At 43.7% G+C, this 23,062-nt stretch overlaps 1 long non-coding RNA gene across 1 annotated transcript; it reads right to left on the bottom strand.

Annotated features, from left to right (window-relative positions):
• Window positions 1-14,925: 14,925 nt before the first annotated feature.
• LOC125438968 lies at window positions 14,926-22,700 on the bottom strand. Its single transcript, XR_007245446.1, has 3 exons — window positions 22,545-22,700; window positions 21,244-21,376; window positions 14,926-15,287 (listed from the first exon to the last, which is right to left on the bottom strand). It is a non-coding gene; the product is annotated as an uncharacterized LOC125438968 (long non-coding RNA).
• Window positions 22,701-23,062: the final 362 nt, after the last annotated feature.

Below are 23,062 nucleotides of genomic sequence, written 5' to 3' on the forward strand. Positions count from 1 at the left end.
GGGGGGGCAAAGTTATCAGACCCCCAAAAGGGGTGCCCCATCCCCCATTCTTTCCAATGGGAATGTATGAAGGTAGATTTTACCCCCTTTTGAGGGTCCATAACTTTGGCCCCCGTGAACCAAACTGCACCAAACTTGAAGGGTATCATCAGGACAGTCTCCTGATGATACCCTGAAATTTTGGTATCCATACATCAACAAATGTGCCCCCTGCAGGCTCCCCCAGAAATTTGCACAAGATTCTTTGTTCTGCAGTGACTTTGCTGTGACCATGTGTGTGACCGTTGAAGATTATGGAATAAACGAACTGAACTCAGTTGCTTTGTTTCAAGTTCTTTGAGGTTCCTTACAATTGCTGTCAATGGGGAATTTCTGATAGAGGGCTGTGGAGTGCATATTTCTCATGGTAAACCCACAAAACTTTCAGGGTATCTTCAGGAGTGTCTCTAGATGACACCATCCAGGTTTGAGGAACTTTGCTTCAGGGGGCAGTGGGAGATGGGCCCTACCCTTTTTGAGTCCCATAGAATTAAACCCCCTGAAGCAAAGTTTCCCAAACCTGGATGGTGTCATCCAGAGACTCTCCTGAAGATACCTGAAAGTTTTGTGACCATACCTTCAAAAATGTGCACCTCACAGCCCTGTACCAGAAATTCCCAATTGACAGCAATACAGCTAAGTCACTGCAGAACAAAGAATCTTGAGCAAATTTCTGGGGGTGCCTGCAGGGGCTGCATTTTGAGATGTATCGGCACCAAATTATCAGGGTATCATCAGTTGACTGTCCTGATGATGCCCACCAAGTTTGGTGCAGTTTGGTTCAGGTATGGACCCTCAAAAGGGGTGCAACTATCCCCCATTGTTTCCAAAGGGAGCTGATAGGGGATGGGGACTACACCTTTGAGAGTCCATAACTTTGGCTCCCCTGAACCAAACTGCACCAAACTTTGGGGGTATCATCAGGACAATCTCCTGATGATACCCTGAAATTTTGATGTCACTAGCTTTAAAAATGCTGGTTTGCGTGTTTCACCGCTCACTCACTCCAGCAGGCTTCATGTGTAGGAGCGGTGAAAAATGCAAACTGGAATTTTTAAAGCTAGTGACACCAAAATTTCAGGGTATCATCAGGAGACTGTCCTAATGACACACCCCACGTTTGGTGCAGTTTGGTTCAGGGGGGGCAAAGTTATGGACCATCAAAGGGGGGCCCCCTATCCACCATTGTTTCCAATGGGAGCTAAGGAGATGGTGGCTATTATTATTATTATTATTATTATTATTATTATTATTATTATTATTATTATTATTATTATTATTATTATTATTATTATTATTATTATTATTATTATTATTATTATTATTATTATTATTCATTCATTCATTCATTCCACTTTTATACCGCCCTCCCCCAAAGGGCTCAGGGCGGTTTACAACATAAAATACATATAAGTGGCTAAACAGAATAAAATGCTAAAATTTTATACCAGTTAAAATGCAGCGCTCCAAGTTCATAAATATTTAAAACAGATGGCTTCAAACTTTGACTCCTCTAACTCTGAGAGGGGAACAGCGGATCTCAGTTGTTAATGGGCACCTATCAGCAGCCAGCCTCCCCAAAAGCCCGGTGGAATAACTCAGTCTTACAGGCCCTGCGGAATTCGTTTAAGTCCCACAGGGCCCGGACAGCTGACGGAAGAGCATTCCACCAGGCAGGGGCCAGGGCCGTAAAAGCCCTGTCCCTAGTGGAGGCCAGCCACATCATAGAGGGGGCGGGGACCTCCAGCAAATTGGCCTCTGCCGAACGCATGAAGACGGACGTGGAGGACATATGGGGCCAAAAGCGGTCCCTGAAGTGCGAAGGTCCCCAGACCGGGTAAGGCCTTAAGGATTAACACCAATGCCTTGAAGGCGATTAAATTCAACTGACGGCCAGTGCAGATGATTTTTAACACGCAGTGATGTGATCTCTGGAGGCAGCACTCCGGTGAGCAGCGAGCTGCGGCGTGCTGGACCAGTTTCAATTTCCGAATCAGCCTCAAGGGTAGGCCTGCGTAGAGCGAGTTGCAATAGTCTAATCTGGAGGTGACCGTTGCATGGATCACTGTGGCCAGATCCGCCTGGGAGAGGAAGGGGGCCAGCTGCCGGGCCTGGCGAAGATGGAAAAACGCATAACCGGGTTACATGGAGGCCTGAGGTGCTCCATAGAAAGAGGCGAATCCAGGTGGACCCCAATTTCTTGAACCGAGGGGGCCGGTGCCAATGAGACCCCCCTCCCACACCGGCGGCTGAAAGCCCCCCGCCCCCCCGGCGGCCTAGCCAAAGGATCTCCGTCTTTGCTGGATTCAGTTTTAACCTGCTCTGTGTCAACCAACCAGCAACCGCCTCCAAACAATGCTGTAGAGCTCTAGGGGCGGTGTCTGCTCCCCCCTCCATCAACAGAATGAGCTGGGTATCATCAGCATGCTGATGGCACTCCAACAATAAGTCTGGGGTACCGCAACGCCCAGTCTGCCACCACCTCCAGCAGCCGTGGCAGGCTGTCTCCCGGGGCGCTAGGCGACCGGTACACCAGGAGAACAGCCAACCTCTCCGATGCCAACCACTCTAGGCCGACACACTCCATACCCATGATCTCAGGGACAGGGATAGCCCTAAAAGGGATAGAAACTTCCGGTTAGCGTAGCCACGCCACCCCCTTACCCGGCCCTGTGTTCGTGATCGGTGGAGGCACCCGAAACAATGGTCTCGCCTTCTCGCACCCAGGTTTCGGTGATGCAGGCCAGGTCCATCTGCTGAACTCCAAGAAAATCCCGGAGAACAGCGGTCTTATTATTTATGGACCTGGCATTTATCAACACCAAAGATGAAGCAGGGTGTCTCTGAACCCAACCACCTTCGTCCCTTGGGATAGGTCGGAGGTCAGAAGGTGAACGAGCATAGCCATATCTCATCCACCTTCTCTCATATGGCCACCGCCTACCATCATACCTGCTCCGTCCCATCAACACTGGGATCCCCAACCCCAAGGAAGGTGCCCCCATCCCCGCTGTCCCCTCCCAACTCAACCCCGGCAAAACTCTCTACCGTAGGTGGACTCAGCTCGCCACTAATTTGCTAGTTCTAATCTATCTAACTAACACTAATACTATACAATAAGCAAGCTAATATAAAATTATACAAACCACCCACTAACTAATCTCAGCTAATCAGTTAATCAATTAATCAATCAGTACAATCAATACAATCAATCAACCAATCAATTCAGTTAATCAACTAATCAATCAATCCATCAATTAAGCAGTCAATCAATCAGTGTAATAAATACAAAGGAGAGGGGAGATGATGAACTCCACAGCAGACCAGGCTACCATTTTGAGGGTCCATAACTTTGGCCCCACTAAACCAAACTGCACCAAACTTGGGGGGTGTCATCGGGACAGTCTCCTGATGATACCCTGATATTTTGGTGCTGATATGTCTAAAAATGTGCTTCGCAGGCACCCCCAAAAATTTGCCCAAGATTCTTTTTTCTGCAGTGACTTCTGCATTGCTGTCAATGGGGAATTTCTGGTGGAGGGCTGTGGGGTGCACATTTATCAAGGTACAGTCACAAAACGTTCAGGGTATCTTCAGGAGAGTCTCTGGATGACACCATCCAGGTTTGAGGAACTTTGCTTATGGGGGCAGTGGGAGATGGACCCTATCCATAACATTGAACCCCTTGAAGCAACGGTCAACAAACCTGGATGGGGTCATGAAGAGACTCTCCTGAAGACACCCTGAACGTTTTGTGGGTTTACCATGAGAAATGTGCACTCCACAGCCCTCCCACAGAAATTTCCCATTGGCTGCAATAGAGCCAGACAGCCACTACAGAGCACAGAATCTGGGGAAATTTCTTTGGGTGACTGTCAGGGGCACAGTTTTAGAGCTACTGTCACCAAAATTTCAGGGTAGCATACAAGTACTGTCCTTATGATACTCCCCAAACTTGGGGAGAATCATCAGGACAGTCTCCGGATGAAATCCTGAAAGTTTAGTGCCGCTAGCTTTAAAATTGCGCCTCCTGCAGGCCAAAACGTGTAAAAACACAAAAAATTCAAAAAATAATAAAACGGACCGAATTTTACGGATTTACCCGAATTTTCGGGCATATCCGAATTGGCTATGATTCGGATTCGGGCATACAAATCATTTTATACCCCCAAATACCCAAATCCAAATTTTACCAATTTTTTTTAGTATTGACCAACCCTAGCACGCACATCTAATTCAAAAACAAGTAGTTAGTGTTGTGAAAACAATAACAAAGCTATGGTGGTGAGAACTCACTTCCAGCTATTTGTCATGCATGACTCACTTCCAGCCAATTGGGAACGGGACTTACACAGACTGGGTAAAAAACCAGTGGAATATGTCGGTTACTCACTCGATACACAGCAGATGGCTTAGCTTCCAAGACCACATAAGAATGGGCTAGCTTGGACCATCCACGTCAGGGCACCTTTGGTAGTCCCAAGGTATAACTTGAGGGGGCATTTTAAGCTGCAGGGAGGTGAGAACGTGCCCTTCTGCAATACTTTTAAGGAATACTGGAAGTAAAAGGAGAAAGCGGGTACATTTAAACCATAAAACCTCTTCTCAGTAAAATAAATTTAAAAGTTCATTGCCAGGTAGAGTTCAGGGATAGAAAAAGAGTGCCTCTGAACATACACAAAGGAGTTTTCTTTACAGTCTCTTGCTGCTGAAGAATCACAGCCAGCTTCTACACTTCTTATCTGAGATTTCAGAGCACCAGGTGTGATTTTCACAAAGCCATGAATCCTAGAACATCTCTATTCAGAAACTAAGTACGACAGGTGAAAGAAAGGGAGAGAGAGGAGAGTTACCTGCCAGGACCTCTTGGCTCTTCTTTCCCTAGCTGGGCTTCTGCTCACTATGGTAGGGAAAGAGCCTGGCAGTCCTAGCAAACTCTTTCCCTCCTGGCATGACAACCATCTTTCCCCATCCCCTCACCCTCTTCACCCCTTCCGAAGGAGGTGTCAATGGTGGTTGCAAAAGTGGCCAGAAGACTTCTCCCATTGCCAGGGAAACAGGGTAGCCTGGAAAGCCCAACCAGGATAAGGTTTGGTGAGGAGGTATAGTTGGGGAAAGGATGGTAGTTAGCAACAACAATAACGAGCAAAGAAGGCTGATGTTGGTTTCTAGTTTTTGCAATCCTCAGTATTTCCAGATGGAGTCACATACTTCCAGATTTTTTGGAAGTTTTTAGGCAAAATGCCCAGCAGCATTCTCTTAACATCCCTAGCCAATCTGTTCTTCATAAGAAGTTTGAGTGCAGTGGCACCTTTAAGACCAACAAAGTTTATTTCCGGTACAAGCGTTCATGTGCATGCACACTTCTTCAGATGCATGAATGCTTATACTGGAAATAAACGTTGCTGTTCTCAAAGGCGCCACTGGACTCAAACTTCATTCTGCTGCTTCAGACCAACATGGCAACTCACATGAATTGATTTTTAAAGTGTTCTGCATTTTGCTGTGTATTTCTTTCCAGTACCTTTTTTTTTGTCTTTGCAGGTAATAACTGATTTTGGCAGGCACAAGGCAATTTGTTACACTATAGGTAAGGATAATCAGCAAGCACCATGAGCCATCTCAGGATGGAGGGCTGTTTCCATGCTAATCTGTCATCAGCTTCAGCAGCCTGGTAGTTTGGGGAGAATGGTTTCAGTGGCTGAGCAGCATCAACCGACAATTTCCAATTAAGTAGGCATAAGATTACATCTTCAGATTTGTCAGGTATATAATATTTTCAAGGAAATCTTCCCTGTCACAGAACCTAGGAATTTAAGAGATTTAAAAAATGAACAATGGAATTACTGGAAAGCTGTCTTCTATGTTTAGGCTAGCCAGGACTTTGCCTATTCCCACCCTGGGCCTTGCCATCTCCATGGTTGAGTAGTGGGAGCAAAAGGGAGGATTTTGCATAATGCCAACAATGCAATTTTGATGCTTCATCGAAAACTCTGCAAAATTTCAGATAAATTCGAGTAAATCACTCCAACACTGTAATGTTTATTCTGGGTTTGCACTGGAAGTGCAAGTGGGGCAAAGTGGGCAGTTGCCCAGGGCGCGCCCTTGTGGCGGGCGCCAAAAATGCAGGTCCATTTGTGGGTTTCTTTGTATTTTCAGTGTTTTTCTGTTTTTGTCTTGCAGAGAGCACAGTTTTTTAGGCTAGCAGCACCACAATTTCAGGGATGTTTTGGGAGGCTCTCCTGATGATATCACCTAGGACTGGTGAGGTTTGGTTTAGGGAGTCCAAAGTTATGGACTCCCAAAGGGAGTGCCCCCATCCCCCATTGTTTCTGATGGGAGCTAATAGGAGATGGGGGCTACACCTTTGAGGGTCCATAACTTTGGACCCCTTAAACCAAACTTCACCATACCTGGATGGTATCATCATTAGGGCCTCACAAAGATACTCTGAAATTTTTGTACTGCTATCTTAATAACTGCACCCCTGACAACAGGCATCCCCTAAATTTCCCCAGATTTTGCTTTTAAATCCACCCCCTTCCTGCCAATGCTTGTTTTCTTTCTTTCTTTTATTCTCTCAATGCCTAATAAAGGTTGTTGTTGTTGTTGTTGTTATTTGGGTGCTGTGTGGTTTCCAGGTTGTATGGCCGTGTTCTGGCAGCATTCTCTCGTTTTTTTTTTGCCTCCATCAGAGAGAATGCTGCCAGAACACGGCCATACAGCCCGGAAACCACACAGCACCCAAGTGATTCCGGCCGTGAGGGTCCATAACTTTGGACCCCCTAAACCAAACTTCACCAAACCTGGTTGGTATCATCAGTAGGGGCTCATGAAGATACTCTGAAATTTTTGTGCTTCTATCCTAATAATTGCACCCCTGACAGCAGACACCCCCTAAATTTCCCCAGATTCTCCTTTTAAATCCACCCCCTTCCTGCCAATGCTTGTTTTCTTTCTTTCTTTTATTCTCTCAATGCCTAATAAAGGTGGTTTATTATTATTATTATTGTTGTTGTTGTTGTTGTTGTTGTTATTAAATCCACCCCCTTCACCATGGGTTTAAAGGGAGAATCTGAGGTCCCCAGTTTAAACATTGAAAGTGATGCTGTTTCAGGGTGGGGGAGAATCCACCCCCAAATAGCATCACTTTCAATGTTGTTTAAACTGGGGACCTCAGAATCTCCCTTTAAGGTGGGTTTAAAAGGAGAATCTGGGCTCCCTAGTTTAAACACCATTGAAAATGATGTTGTTTGGGGGTGGATTCCAGCATCACTTTTTTAAACTAGGGAGCCCAGATTCTTCTTTTAAATCCACCTTAAAGGGAGAATCTGGGGTCCTCAGTTTAAACAACATTGAAAATGATGCTGTTTCCCTCAATTGGGGGGACTGGATACAACACCATAAAATGCTTTCATAGCAGTAATAAAACATTTTGAAAGCATTTTGAAAATGTTTTTAAAAAATATTTCTGTTGTGTGGCATGGCCCATTTCTGTGTTCAGATTTGTGCGTTGGGGCATGTTCTATAATGTGATTGTGACTTTGAAACGACCTGGTGTAAAAAATCATTGTTTGGTCACGGAGGGGGAGGGTGGCCACCCATGGGGGGGCATCAAACTCAGGTTTTTCCCAGCGTTCCAGTTTGCCTAGGTACGCCACTGGATGTTTCAGCATTGGTGTGACACTGATCTTTTGGAATATGCTCCCTGCATCTTCTGTGGGTTGCCAGTGCTGGGCTTGCAACCCTATCTATGTTCAAGATGAATTTTTCCTTTGAAGGACCACTTCCTGCCAATTAAAATCTGCCTCACAAACCCTCTATCAGTGCCCCTACCTTTACAGGTGAGGTGGGTGGCAACTAGAGAAAAGTTTCAAGCGATGGCATCTCACTTGTTTCAAGTGGTGGCTCCTCAATTGTTTTTATAGATGGTTCACATTAGAGGATAGCTATACTCCCAGAAATCAAAGGGGTAAAAAGACCATTCAAGACTATAGAATTATTTTTTTTCTATGTTACACCTCTTCCACACAGCACAGGTACAGTGGGTTGCAGTTGGGAGAAAGTAACCTGCTCTTTTTTTTTTTTGCATTCACATGCCTCTGTGCAGGCAGCAACTGGAGCCGACAGAAACAATGCAGGTTGCTGTTGCACCTTCACACGGAGGCACATCTTTTTTTCAAACTTACCTCCCTCCTCTGCATAGCTATGTGGGCAGGCAAGCATGGACTCTACAGCCATGCTGACATCTCATGATGGCATGAGATGTTCCTGTGATGTTATGTGGCTATGCAGCTGCGAAGCAGGGACTTTTTTAAAAAGGGAAGCACGGCCGATTAAAGTGCCACCTGGCCAGCTGTTCACTCGCGAGTGGCTGCAACCCAGGTTAAAACAAAAGAATAGTTGATAGTGCAATCCTCAAAAAAAACCTTTTCAGGGGACTTAACACAGGGCAGCCTCGCTTTAGGGGTGGGATTTATGTTAATTTCCCCCCCCCCAACGGGTTTTTTACCGTCCATATCCTGGGTTTATTGGCCCATGCTGAAGGGGCCTTAGAATTTATATTTACCCTGCTTTGGTTACATTAATTTGGAATCCATACAGTTTGCCATTTCTTTCTAGCCATTGCATGCTGTTCTTTGGATTTTACCTGATTTGATGGTGACAATAAGCTGTAATTAGCATAAAATGTTATTTACCAATATTTCCCAGCAGTATTAATGACTTTTATATCTTGGTCATTCCTTTTCATTTCAGCTAAGACCTCATTACAAACTGCAAAGAAGATGGCAGACAGCATCATTGTCTTATGTCTCAATTTAATGTAATTGGAGCAGAAAGAAACTTTGACCCTAAGCTGTGTGTATTGATTTTACTATATTTGAAAATTACTTTCAATACAAAAAGCTTGTGAAGTTTGATTCATGTTTTACTCTCATAAATGCTTTCTCCTGATCAAGTGATATTGGGACTGTCTCGTCTTTCTTTTTTCCAGATTATTTATTTATTTATTTATTTATTTATTTATTTATTTATTTATTTTATTAAATTTCTATACCGCCCTTCCCCGAAGGGCTCAGGGCGGTGTCCATCATTTAATAACAGTTAAAAACCATTTCACCCCAATCCCAGTTAAAACCATGTACAAATTATAAAATTCAAAGTCCCGATGGCGATTAAAATTATTTCCCCCCTTCCTGCCCCCCCCCCCACAGGAGGCCAGATTTTTCCACAGAAGTGAGATGTTATCCTGGCTGGCCAAATGCCTGGCGGAACAGGTCCGTTTTACAGGCCCTGCGGAAACTCTGTATGTCCCACAGGGCCCTGATCTCACTTGGGAGCCTGTTCCACCAGGTAGGGGCCAGGGCTGTAAAAGCCCTGGCCCTTGTAGAGGCCAGCCGGATCATTTTGGGGCCAGGGATCACCAGGAGGTCTGCCTCCGAGGAGCGGAGGGGCCTAGCAGGGCGATATAGGGAGAGACGGTCCCGTAGGTATGCTGGTCCAAGGCTGCGAATAGCTTTAATTTATTTGCTTGTTTGTTTGTTTATTCGGCTTGTACCCTGCCCATGGCTGATCTTCCTCAGCTAACTGTCCCTGAATTAGTATGAGTTGGTACTAACATGCAACCTACTTCAGCTACCAGCATTTTGGGCAAACCCACCCTGGCTCAGAACTTAGCATTATAGCTGGCTTGGGGTATCCTAATCTGCACATAAAAAAGTGCCTAGAGTTGTTAAGCCCTATCTTCCTTCTCATTTAGTTTTGGCCCTGCAAGGCTCCTGTATCCAAATGGGTTGTTGAGGTAGCTGACCAAGAGGTTGAGAAAAATAAGATATAAATCCAAATTATTCATCAACACAATTCATGTGCAGGCAAGGATAAAGAAAGCAGGCAAAATAATCTGCCAGGTTACCTGGGATGGCTTTGTGCAAAATGCTGGGAGCTGCTGGGTTTCTAAGTCCCCTTTTAAAAGTGGTTTCAGAGGGTATCCATGTTGGTCTGCAGCAGAAGAGCTAGAGCACCTTAGAACTCAAGATTTTCAGGGTATGAGTTGTTGAGAGTCAAAATTCCCTTCATCAGATTCGTCAGTCTCTGATGAAGGGAGCTTTGACTCTTGAAAGCTCATACTATAAAAATCTTGTTGATTCTAAGGTACTTCTGGACTCAGATCTAGCTCTTTAAAAACTAGTTATATTTTGCTGCAGATCAGCCATTTAATTGACTAGTTTAACCCAACGCTTGTTGTCTCGGACTTCATTTGCAGGGTGTAGAAACAAAAGGAAGCATATATATGCTAGATTGTCTCACCCCAGACTGTTCAACAACAAAACTCTGGTTCCAGTTGATTTCTGTATTATGAAGCAGCATCTGGAGATGAGCATTTAGACTTCTGTTGCCAGAACTAAGCATAGCCAATATTGCAAGAAGCATTATATCCCACGTCACTCCTATGTCCTCTCACCCTGTGAAACATGACAGGATCAAACAGTGACATAAATACTCTTTGGCAACATTGTAGGTGGGTTCAGTCTCTGTTATTTGTGATTTTATTTACATGGCAGTTTCAGCAAGGAACAGCATAAGATTTTGCTGATGGTGCATAACTTGGTAGGAATCTGGTGAGGCTAGCAAGTACTGACCAATTTTGGGGGGATTTTAAAATGGAGAATAAGTAGAATTGATAGAAAAAAATCTGTCACACAAAATAAAACCTGTTCCTTTTTTTATGCCAACCACTGAAATATGCATACATAAATGGAACTGGGATATATTCAAAGTTAATTGGAAACTCTGCCTGAGGTCCTGGGGAGCTGCTTCCAGTCTGAGTAGACAATACTCAGTGGATCAACCAATGGTCTGATTGGGTGGATCAACCAATTGGGTGGATCAACCAATGGTCTGATTGGGTTCTGACAAGGGAGGTTCATGTGTGATAAGGAAAGTTTATTGGAACTGCATAGTTTTTTTTAACAGTATGTCTGGAAATCTTCAGTTACAATCAATATATCTAATTCTCAAAGTAGTCCTATTCGTAGATATTTAAATCTAGAAATGGGGCCATAGTCAAACAAGACAGATTTTTCTCAGCAGGGCAACGGGGTAGGGAAGACAGGTTTGCAGAAAAATAGAAGCAATGACTGTTTTGGGCTAGATCATCACTCACAGCATGATAACATCAGATAACATCATTATGCCAGGGATGCCCATCACCCTCCAATCAGATTGCCCTCAACCAAAAGTTACTACCTTTCTCATTATATACTGGTTGTAAGGCCATGCCCAGCAATTCTGCTTCCACCCTCAAGCCTTCTGGTTCCCCCTTCTTTTTGACTTACCTGTTCACCTGCCTGGTTCTTCTCACCCTTGGCTGAACTCCAGTATTTCATGTTTTTCATGCAACATGTGATTGGTGTTTGGAATATGCTGCCACAGGAGGTGGTGATGGCCACTAACCTGGATAGCTTTAAAAGGGGCTTGGGCAGATTTATGGAGGAGAAGTCGATGTATTGCTACCGATCTTGATCCTCCTTGATCTCAGATTGCAAATGCCTTAGCAGACCAGGTGCTCCCCAGGGGGGGTTCTCAGGAGCAACAGCAACAGAAGGCCATTGCTTTACATCCTGCATATGAACTCCCAAAGGCACCTGGTGGGCCACTGCGAGTAGCAGAGTGCTGGACTAGATGGACTCTGGTCTGAAACAGCAGGCTCGTCCTTATGTTCTTCTTATGTTTACATCCCTTACATCCCTTACACAAGGCCAACCTTGCCTTCCCTCCCACAACAGTTAATCCAGACACCTAAAGGCCTAATTTTTCCTCCTCCTCTCTCTCTCCCCCTTTTACACACACACACATAGACAAACATATAGGGACAGTTTCCCTTCTTACAGTAGCTCGCCTGTCAAGGTTTTCTTCTCTTCCCCATGTCTCTATGGAGCTAGAGTCTGTTCAGTTACCCAGTCTTGTTGATCATCTTCAACCTGTTATTGCAGACTCTATTGGGTTGCATCAATCCAAGATCACCCCACAACATCCCTCCACAACATCTGCAAAGGTGTAAGCATGGCCGTGCACTTTTTTATTGTTGTAACACCCGCACCCTTTTTAACTTCTCATATTTTCTTGCAAACAAGGATTTTTTGTTTGTTTTTTGCTTTAAAACATTTTATGCTCTTGTTTGTAAATTATACTGAATGTTTGTAAATGTCACTTTAAAATGGACCAAGCATTTTATACCACTAATTTGCAGTTGTTCCTTTAAAAGAAGACATTGTGGCCTCCTGTGTTCTGGCTGAGGTCTGATTTGCATGATACAAAATACCCGTGGAAGACATGTGTCTACCATGACCACTTTGGGTCAGTCATGTGCTTGAGGTTCCATGCTGGGAGCTGAAGCCCAGGTGTCAGATAGTGACTCATAAAAAGCAGGATCTTTAGCTTTCTGCCCATGCTATTTTTCCCATCTGAAATGTTCTCAGAAAACTGCAGTTTGTTCCACTGGGGAAATTTACAGGTAACTATCACTACATTTGGGGTGTACAATGGTAAGGTATAACTTGATTTCAACATATCTCAGAAGTTAAATAGTGTTGGTACTTGGTACTTCCACCAAGGAAGACTCTGTATAGAAAGGCAATGGCAGCAAGGACATAGGTAAGGGGGGGGGGGTTCCTTGGGTTCACCCCCCACATTCATGTTCGAAGCTCCGCCCCTCAGTTTGTGGGTTTTAAAAACATTTTAGTGTGTTTTTGGTTTTTGGCCTGCAGGGGGCGCATTGTTTGGGCTAGCAGCACCAAACTTTCAGAGATTGTTTGGGGGACTCTCCTGATAGGACTACCTAGGTTTGGTGAGGTTTGGTTCATGGGATACAAAGTTATGGACTCCCAAAGGGGGTGCCCCATCTTCCATTGTTTCTAATGGGAGCTAACAGAAGATGGGGGCTACATTTTTGAGGGTCCATAACTTTGGACACCCTGAACCAAACTTCACCAAACCTGAGAGGTATCATCAGGAGAGTCTATTACTGATACCACCCAGGTTTTGTGAAGTTTGGTCTAGGGGGTCCAAAACTATGGACTCCCAAATGGGGTGCCCCCATCCTCCATTTTTTCCAATGGGAACTAATAGAAGATGGGGGCTACACCTTTGAGGGTCCATCTTTGGATATCCTGAACCAAACTTCACCAAACCTGTGATGTATTATCAGGAGAGTTTCTTAGTGACGCAACCCAGGTTTTGTGAAGTTTGGTCCAGGGGGTCCAAAGATATGGACTCCCAAAGGGGGTGCCCCATCCTCCATTGTTTCCAATGGGAGCTAATAGGAGATGGGGGCTACAACTTTGAGGGTCCATAACTTTGGACCCCCTGAACCAAACTTCACCAAACCTGGGTGGTATCATTAGGAGAGTCTCATAAAGATACCCTGAAAGTTTGGTGCTTCTAGCTTAACAATTGCACCCCTGACAGCAGGCACCCCCCAAATTTCCCCAGATTCTCCTTTTAAATCCATTCCCTTCTGCATGGATTTAACGGGAGAATCTGAGGTCCTCAGTTTAGAAGAAGAAGAAGAGTTTGGATTTATATCCCCCCTTTCTCTCCTGCAGGAGACTCAAAGGAGCTTACAATCTCCTTGCCCTTCCTCCCTCACAACAAACACCCTGTGAGGTGGGTGGGGCTGAGAGAGCTCCGAAAAGCTGTGACTAGTCCAAGGTCACCCAGCTGGCATGTGTGGGAGTGCACAGGCTAATCTAAATTCCCCAGATAAGCCTCCACAGCTCAAGTGGCAGAGCAGGGAATAAAACCCAGTTCCTCCGGATTAGAACGCACCTGCTCTTAACCACTACGTCACATTGAAAGTGATGCTGTTTCAGGGTGGGGGATAATCCACCTCAAAACAGCATCACTTTCAATATTGTTTAACTAGGGACCCCAGATTCTTCCTTTAAGGTGGATTTAAAAGGAGAATTTGGGCCCTCTAGTTTAAACACCATTGAAAGTGATGCTGTTTCGGGGTGGATTCCAACATCACAGCGGCTGCCCGGGGGGGGGGGGGGGCTCAGATTTTGCATTGGGCTCCATTTTCCCTCTATGCCTCTGCCCAGAGGGGAGGGCAGAAGGAACTGCTGGCTGCCAGCTGGGAGTCCAGCTGGTGCGGGGCAGGGAAGGGCAGGGCAGGGGAGTCTGCTGTTCCCAGCCTCGGAGAACTGCTTTTATAAGTGCTAGGCAAGGAGCGGGGCTTAGGGAGGCATGGCCATGCCCTAGGGGTGGGTGGGGGTGTGGCCCCACCCCTGAACCCCCCCATAAAAAATCTATACCTACGTCCCTGAATGGCAGACAAGCTCTGCTTCTCCCTTGCTTTGAAAGCCCCTTGCTGGGGTTGCCATAGGTTGGTTGTGACTTGATGGTATATATAGTTCAGGATTTTAAAGTTTCTCCAGTAGGTAAATAGTGATTATCTGGGACCATTTCAGGTTGGGAAAGTAGTGTGAAGAGAGGAAGACCTCTCTTGATGTGCCATGGTTTTGATATGAAATTGATATGAATTTCTGCATGAATCTTTAGTCCATCTGCTGAAAGTTCATGTGGAATACTTGGATGTAGTATCATGTAAATTGACTCTAAGGCCCCTTCCGCACATGCAAAATAATGCGTTTTCAAATCACTTTCACAACTGTTTGCAAGTGATTTTGCTATTCCGCACAGCTTCAAAGAGCACTGAAAGCAGTTTGAAAGTGCATTATTCTGCATGTGCGGAATGAGCCTAAGTGTCAATGGAGGCTATTTGCCTTATGACAATTAACTATCTAACTACAAGTAATACCTTAGTATTTTACCTTTTGATCCCACCATTTTGAATTGCATTTAAAATAAGATAGATCACAGATACAAGGTTCATATACTTTATTTTTAATCGGATGAATAAAATAGAAAACTGGCCTTTTGTGAGGTACTTCAAAGAAGTGTGCACACACAAAAAATGACCTAGGTAACATTAAAACACATCCATGTGAGGTGGGAAAGCATGCATATTCTTGTCTTGGCTCCTGCACCAGGTAATAGAATTTGGGAAGTAAAGTGGAGTTATAATGGTAGAGAAAGAACTGGCAATCAAGCCACAGGCCAGTGCGATAGGACTTGTAGAAATTTCCTTTATGTGGTCATCAGCCAAGATAGTTTTGAAGTCTCTCCTGGAAAAAGCAGACTAATTCTTGTGTGAGTGGACCTATCCCTGCGCACCAGATACGGGCCTGAAAATTTTAAAAGTTAACAGAGTTAACAGAGTTACAAGCACAACTCACTGCACGCCTAATCATTCATTCATTTTTTAAAAAAACTTATGTCCTGCCCCTATTACCCTCAAGCAGGGCTCTACCATCTAACAGTAAATTCACTGCATAAACACCTTGGAAAACAGCATATTATAAACACACGGCCATTTTTTTATAAACAATACAACTAAGTAAACAAAGGACTTGTTAGAAATATCTCTGACTTCAGGTTTGTTGAGGAGACACCTTATAAATGTTGTTTCAGATATTTCCCAATATTGGCATGGGAGCGGAGATGAGTGCTCATCCCTAACCCAACCTGCACTTGCTGATTTCCCTGCCAATGCACCCCTGAATAATTTTTCCCCACCCTATGCTGATCATTTGTCTTAGAATTTAGCTAAAGAAAAAACAGTCTAAATCAACAGGGGAATGCAGCATTTGCAGGCAGTATTTGGTAGGTGGCTGAAATCCTTTCCCCAACCTTATAAAGGGTAATTCAATTCCATCCTAAGGTCTTCTCATTCATTTATTCATTCATTCCTTTTCTATCTCTATAGAGCAGACTCAGGGCATAACCATAAAAAATACCTATGTATCAGTCAAAACTTTATTATATAAAACTCAGAAGTGCCCAAACATAAAGAAATGAAAAAACCAATTAGGAGCAAAGGAAAAAAACCCCCACTAAACTAATTAAGTGAAGGAGGGAAAACCATAAAGGGGAAATTAAGAGGTTAGATAAGGAAAGGGATATCAGCTAGATTTTTTTAAATCACTGTCCTCAACCATAAACCTGGGGGGATATCTCTGTCTTATAGGCCCTGCAAAATTGTATCAGCTCTCACGGATGATGAATTAATATATGTATATGCAGAGCCAGCATCAGCAATTGGCAAAGGGGGTGCAGATATCAAAGCTAGAGGGCTTCCCAAGGACCCAGTCAAAGTCATATACATAATGCCCCTGCTAGTAAATAACTGCAATATAAAACAAAAGTCCAGTGGCAGTTTGAAGATTAACAAATGACATTTGCCACTGCAATCTACACCAGCACTAATATGTTTTAATGTTCTGTTTCTATTGTTTGTATTTTGTAAGCCACCTTGGGAAGGTCCTGGAAAGGCAACCTGAACATGTTCCGAATAAATAAATAAATTAAAATCCCCCACTGCAATAAAGGGCACAGGTTCAGCTTTCAGATTACTGCAGCCCTGGGGGCATAAAAGCAAGAAGCAATAAAAGAATGAAGCTCCATATCAACCATTCCTACCAAACTTAATCCCTCCTTCCCCATAAGGCTGCCTAGTACAATTTCCCTTCACATATCTATAGGGACGCAAAGCTCTTCTGCTGGTCCATCACTAAGGGTGTAAGAGGTACAAGGAGCAGTAATGTAAAGACTAATAAATAGAATGTCAGAAATGGTTGCAATGAAAACCAAAAGCCATCTTTGAGCCCCATCCAAAGGGGGCGGGGCGAATCCGCTCATTAAGAAGAACATAAGAACATAAGAACAAGCCAGCTGGATCAGACCAAAGTCCATCTAGTCCAGCTCTCTGCTACTCGCAGTGGCCCACCAGGTGCCTTTGGGAGCTCACATGTAGGATGTGAACGCAATGGCCTTCTGCGGCTGTTGTTATCTCCCGAAAGCACCCTGGTCTGTTAAGGCATTTGCAATCTCAGATCAAGGAGGATCAAGATTGGTAGCCATAAATCGACTTCTCCTCCATAAATCTGTCCAAGCCCCTTTTAAAGCTATCCAGGTTAGTGGCCATCACCACCTCCTGTGGCAGCATATTCTAGTCACAAGCCTTTATTGGCATAAAATAAACATACAAAATCAGCATACAAAATTTGCCCATTATTGCTCACAATTATAGACACTGGTACTAAAATACTAAATACTAAAATATATACATGGTCCTTCTGTAACTATAGGACATTCCTTCAGCTAAGTTAACTCACTTAAACGTCATCGGATACTGACAGAAGCTAGCAAAATTACTGCTGGCTATATGTGGTCATAATACATAGACATTGGTTGGTATTCATCTACAGATCTTACGTCTCATTATTGTTAGCAGAAATTTTTGCTACATTCTCTCACACACTGTGGGATCCATGTTGTTCAAAAGCATAGGTATCTTAAGAGCATCAGTTAGATTTCGTTATACAGAAATGGGATAGGAGATGCAGATTGTGACATTCTGATTTTACCAAATACACACAATGAAAGAGGGTATGATCCGAGTGGTCTCCACCTGACCCATATTGCATGGACATAGCTCTCCCTCTGTTTATCAATTTGTTGATATCTGCCATAGAGCAGCAGCATAGAAGGCATTAGATTGGAATCTCTTGGCCAGTGTTAAAGCTCTTCTTAATTTAGGGTTGGTGATCCACTGTAAAATAATTGGCCATGTGTCCTCTTGTTCAATTGGAATAAGCAGGGGTCAGGGGGGGGAACACAAGTTTTTCCTCAAGCAGCTGTTATCATATCCCGATACTCTTGTTCTAATAGCTTAGTTTTCGAAGCAGCTGCCAATATGCTTCTGATGAGGGAAAGAGGGACTAGGACGACTCCAATGAAAAGCCAAGAGTGTTGATTTTTTCCCTCAACTAAGTTTCGTGCCACCTAGAATTTTGCATAGTCGAAAAAGCATGTAAGGAGTGTAACAAACTGGAGTGATCCTGCAGATAGTGGATACGTAGCCAGTATCTGACAGTTCTCAGCCAGGCCATATGTGGCAGCATATTCCAAACACCAATCACATGTTGCGTGAAGAAGTGTTTCCTTTTATTAGTCCTAATTCTTCCCCCCAGCATTTTCAATGAATGCCCCCTGGTTCTAGTATTGTGAGAAAGAGAGAAAAATTTCTCTCTGTCAACATTTTCTACCCCATGCATAATTTTGTAGACTTCAATCATATCCCCCCTCAGCCGCCTCCTCGCCAAACGAAAGAGTCCCAAACGCTGCAGCCTCTCCTCATAGGGAAGGTGCTCCAGTCCCTCAATCATCCTTGTTGCCCTTCTCTGCACTTTTTCTATCTCCTCAATATCGCTTTTTTTGAGATGCGCGTGACCAGAACTGGACACAGTACTCCAAGTCGCGGTGCAGCACCACTGCTTTTATATAAGGGCATGACATCTTGCAGTTTTTATTATCAATTCCTTTCCTAATTATCCCCAGCATAGAGTTTGCCTTTTCACAGCTGCCATGCATTGAGTTGACATTCCCATGGAACTATCAACTAAGACGCTAAATCCCTTTCCCTGGTCTGTGACTGATAGCGCACTTCGACCCCTGTAGCGCAGTATGTGAAGCTTTGGATTTTTTGCCCCTATGTGCATCACTTTGCATTTTTTGCTACATTGAACTACATATACATTTGCCATTTCTGAGCCCACTCACCTAATTTGTATCAAGGTCCGCTTTGGAGCTCTTCAAGAAATTCGCTGTGGTTCTCACCACCCTACATAATTTGGTATCATCTGCAAACTTGGCCTGCAGCTACCCACCCCCCCCTACTTCCAGGTCATTTATGAATAGGTTAAAGAGCACTGGTCCCAAAAGCGGATCCTTGGGGGGACCACCACTCCCCGACTATCTCTCCATTCTTGAGAACTTCCCATTTACACCCACTCTTTTGTTTCCCTGTTTCTCAACCAGTTTTAATCCATAGGAGGACTTCCCTCTTATTCCTTCTCATTGCTGACTCTTTTCTCAACAGTCTCTGTTGGTGAGGTTTTGTCAAAAGCCTTTTGGAAATCCAAGTAGACAATGTCAACCGGTTCACCCCTGTCCACATGCCTGTTTACACCCTCAAAAAAAAGGCATACTCTTAGTAAGTTTGTAAGACAGGATTTGCCTCTGCAAAAGCCATGCTGACTCTTGCTCAGCAGGTCTTGCTTTTCTACATGTTTTATAATTTTATCTTTAATGATAGATTCTACTAATTTACCAGGAACAGATGTCAAACTGACTGGCCTGTAATTTCCGGGTCTCCCTAGATCCTTTCTTAAAGATTTGGTAGCTGACATTGGCCATCTTCCAGTCTTGCTTCAGGGATGGAGCCTGGATTTCAGGGATAAGTTACTGCATATTAAAGTAGAGAAGATCTGCAATTTCATGCTTGAGCTCTTTTAAGAACTCTTGGTGAATTGGGTAATCTGGGCCAGGGATTTCGGTAACATTTGGATTTATCAATGGCATTGCCAGAACTTCTTTCCTTACATCTACCACTATCTTTGCTAGTTCAGCCCAGATTCACCTCCTCCTAAGAAGCTTGAAGTTCAGGTGCAGGAATGTTCACCTCCCTCTTGGGTAGAAGACAGATGCAAGAGTCGGTCAGCTTCTCTGCAAATCTCCCTGCCAAATATTTTTAGCACACCCTTTGTTCCTTTGTCATCCTAACGGGCCTACCATTTCCCTTGCTGGCTTCCTTGCTTTTGGCGGCGTACTTGAAGGAGCGCTGTTTGTTGCTGGTCTTGATGATTGCAGCCATGGATTCCTCATAATGCTTTTTTTGCCTCCCGCCACATGCTAACTTGCTATCTCTTTTGCCACACCATTTGTGTTCCTCTCATATTCTTCTTCATCTAGTCAAACTGGACTTCCACCATTGTCTAAAAGACATTTTTCTTTGTTCCTGATAATTTCCTCAACCTCTCTTGTTAACCATATGGTGGCTTTCTTCTTTTGGACTGGGTGCTGCCTTTTTCTAACCTGTGGGAAACACATCTCAGCTGAGCTTTTTTATTACTGTATTTTAAATAATAACCTCCAAGCATCCTGGACAGATTTGACTCTCTTTGATTTTCCTTTCAGCTTCCTCAAGCACTATCACCTTTCATCGCTTGAGAAATTTCTACCGCTTTCTGAAGGCGAGATGTAACTACAGTAGTAGTTGCCACTTGTTCAAGCATGCTGCTGAGATACTGAATCTGACAGCATTGTGGTGGCTGTTCCCTATTGACTCAACAACACTGACTTCCACTGCACCGGGTCTGGGTCCCACATAGAATTGATCTGGGATCACCTCTCCCCTGGTTGGTTCCACAACGCCATCTCTGCTCTAAACCACAGTCATTTAGCGTATCCAGGAATGCTCTCTCCCTTACTATGACCTGAACATACATTTTTTCCAGTTTATATGGGGATAGTTAAAATCACCCGACATTACCACCACATTTTGTTTTTGTTGGCCTCTCTGTTTCTTTTTTTCCATCTCAGAATCTCTTATCGTGCACTTTGGTCTGGGGAGACCGATCTGTATATTCCCTAATATTAAACTATCCTTCACACCACCTGGTATTGATGATATCCACAGTGATTCTGTAGCAGAACCAGCTCCCCACTGCATTGTCTATTTTATGTGATACTATGCTCTTTGATGTAAGGGCAGCTCACCCCAGCTGTCCTATCCTTCCTATAAGAGCCTGTAGCCTGGTATAACCTGACATCCCACTGGTTCTCCTCATTCCACCATGTCTCTGTATTACCCACTATATCAAAGATCCTCCTTCAAGAGCTCTGTACTCTAGCTCCCCATTTTAGGTCAAATGCTTCTACTATTAGCATAGAGACACCTGTATACCCTGTCTCTGTCCTTAACCTGGGATTTATGTGCTTTACCCTCAAGTCTTTTGCAGACACTATCCCTTGTCACATGCACATTGCTATGTTCCTCACTTGTATGTGGTCGATTTAGAAAAACCTCCCTCTCTGTCTGCATCCCCATAGATACTGCATTCCGAACCGAAGTCACCTCAGCTCCTGTCGGCTTTCCCCCAGGGATCAGTTTACCGCGTGCAGCTGCACCACATGGATTTGCCGTGCTAAGACCATTGGTGGCTTTGTTTTCAGTGGTGTTATGTGGGAGCACAACAGAACTGGAAAAATGTTTGAAACTATGCAAGACACACTACTAACCTTTGACAGCAGTTTCCTCCTAGGCAAGATCCCATTCGGGGGGCATGTGCAGGACACTCAACTGATGAACAATAACCACCAAGGTCAAATTTGCATGCCATAATCTGGTCTCTGAAAGGGTTTTGAGCATAACCTAAAGAAAGAAAGTGCAGCATAAGTTTCCTGGCATTCATCCACAGAAAGCAATAAATCAGCAGTGGCAAACCAAGGGAATACACCCACTTTTTGCATTATGGCATATCATGCCTAGACAGTTTTGTTTGTGACATCACTGTTATTTTTTTACTGTCTTCCAGTTCTGTAATCCTAATTCTACTGTATAGTTTATTGAAGGATATTGTCATTGGATTGAACTGTTTTTAAAAATTTATAATCTGCTTTGAGACTCAGTGAGAAAAGTGGATTATAAATGAAGTAAATACAATCATTACATACCAAATTGCTTCCTTTCAAGGCATTCCTTTAAAAATGCCATTGCAACAATCCAGGACCTACTTTGTTCTATATTTTTCTCTCAAATTTCGATACCAAGATCACTAATTCATACAGGAAAGTTTCTGACCTAGTGTCAAGCAAAACCAGGACATTTCCTTTTCCATCAAACTAACTTAAAAGTTTGAACGAGAGGATTCTCTAGGGGTTTTTCCCATTCATATCTGAATTAAGACATAGTATATCTGGAATAAACAACAGTATGATGCATACTGCCCTGAGTTCTTTGGAGGGAAGTCCAAATATATAAATAATTTCCTCTTCCACTGCCTCTTCACTGAACACTTTTAAAGGCTGAGATTTCTGGATAGGTAGAAACTTCTCCCCATCTTCATAATGCTAGAACTCAGAGGTACCCTACAAAACTGATTGGAAATAGATTCAAGACAGATAAAATTAAGTACTACTTCACTGTGTACTTGACTCATAGCACTTACTGCCACAAGATGTGGCAATAACCATAATCTTAGATCATTTTTTAAAAAGGGTTGGCACCTGTAAGTAGGATAAACAGTTGATTAGGATCTCTAAGTTCAGACTCAGAGCCACAGTGCTCCTGCTTGTCCGATGCTCGGGAGAAATCTGCAATTGAGAGCTGTTTCCAGTGGGTTTCCCCGTAGCATCTGACTGGCCACTGTTGGGAACCCAATGCAGGACTAAATAGATTTTAGGACTGACCAACATGGCTACTCTGTTGTAAAAAAAATATTATTCTCTCTATTTCTTGCTAGTTTTATCTAACTTTCACATATATTAGTATTTCTTTTGTGGGGAGGTGTTCTTTCAAGCCCGATTCTTTTTCATCTTACCTGGGGAAAAATGGAAGATGAGGATGGTAACAGCAGCGAGAAGATAAAGGGCTCTCATGGTGGATGACTGTCTGAGGCTGAGCTTTGAAGGAAGGAAGAAACTCAATAACTCTTGAAGTTGTCAGGCCAGAGATGCTGTGGAGGACGAAGTGGAAGACTCCAAGCATATTTATAGGGTTGAAATAATTGTGAAATGCACAAGCCTGGGGGACTTGTCAATAAGTAACTGTCCCTAATGGTTTGGGAAACACGCTGCGATTGCCCATTAAATTGCAAATTTCAAACTGTGTGACAAACGATGATGCAATGAGCAGGAGGAATATCCATTAACCTATGTACATATTATATCATTTGAACACCATCCAAGTCACATTTAGTTCTTGATGACCCAACTGATCGGGAAAACTCTTGGGGGCTCTACGAAGTGCAGAAAGCAGCTTTAAATAGTATCCTCCAAAACAGAACAGAGATGATTTTTAAAATAACCTTTTAATTAATTTTATTTTCAAACAGTTAAC

The sequence above is a fragment of the Sphaerodactylus townsendi genome, linkage group LG01 (assembly GCF_021028975.2).
Source record: "Sphaerodactylus townsendi isolate TG3544 linkage group LG01, MPM_Stown_v2.3, whole genome shotgun sequence".
In the NCBI taxonomy this organism is placed as follows: Eukaryota; Metazoa; Chordata; class Lepidosauria; order Squamata; family Sphaerodactylidae; genus Sphaerodactylus; species Sphaerodactylus townsendi.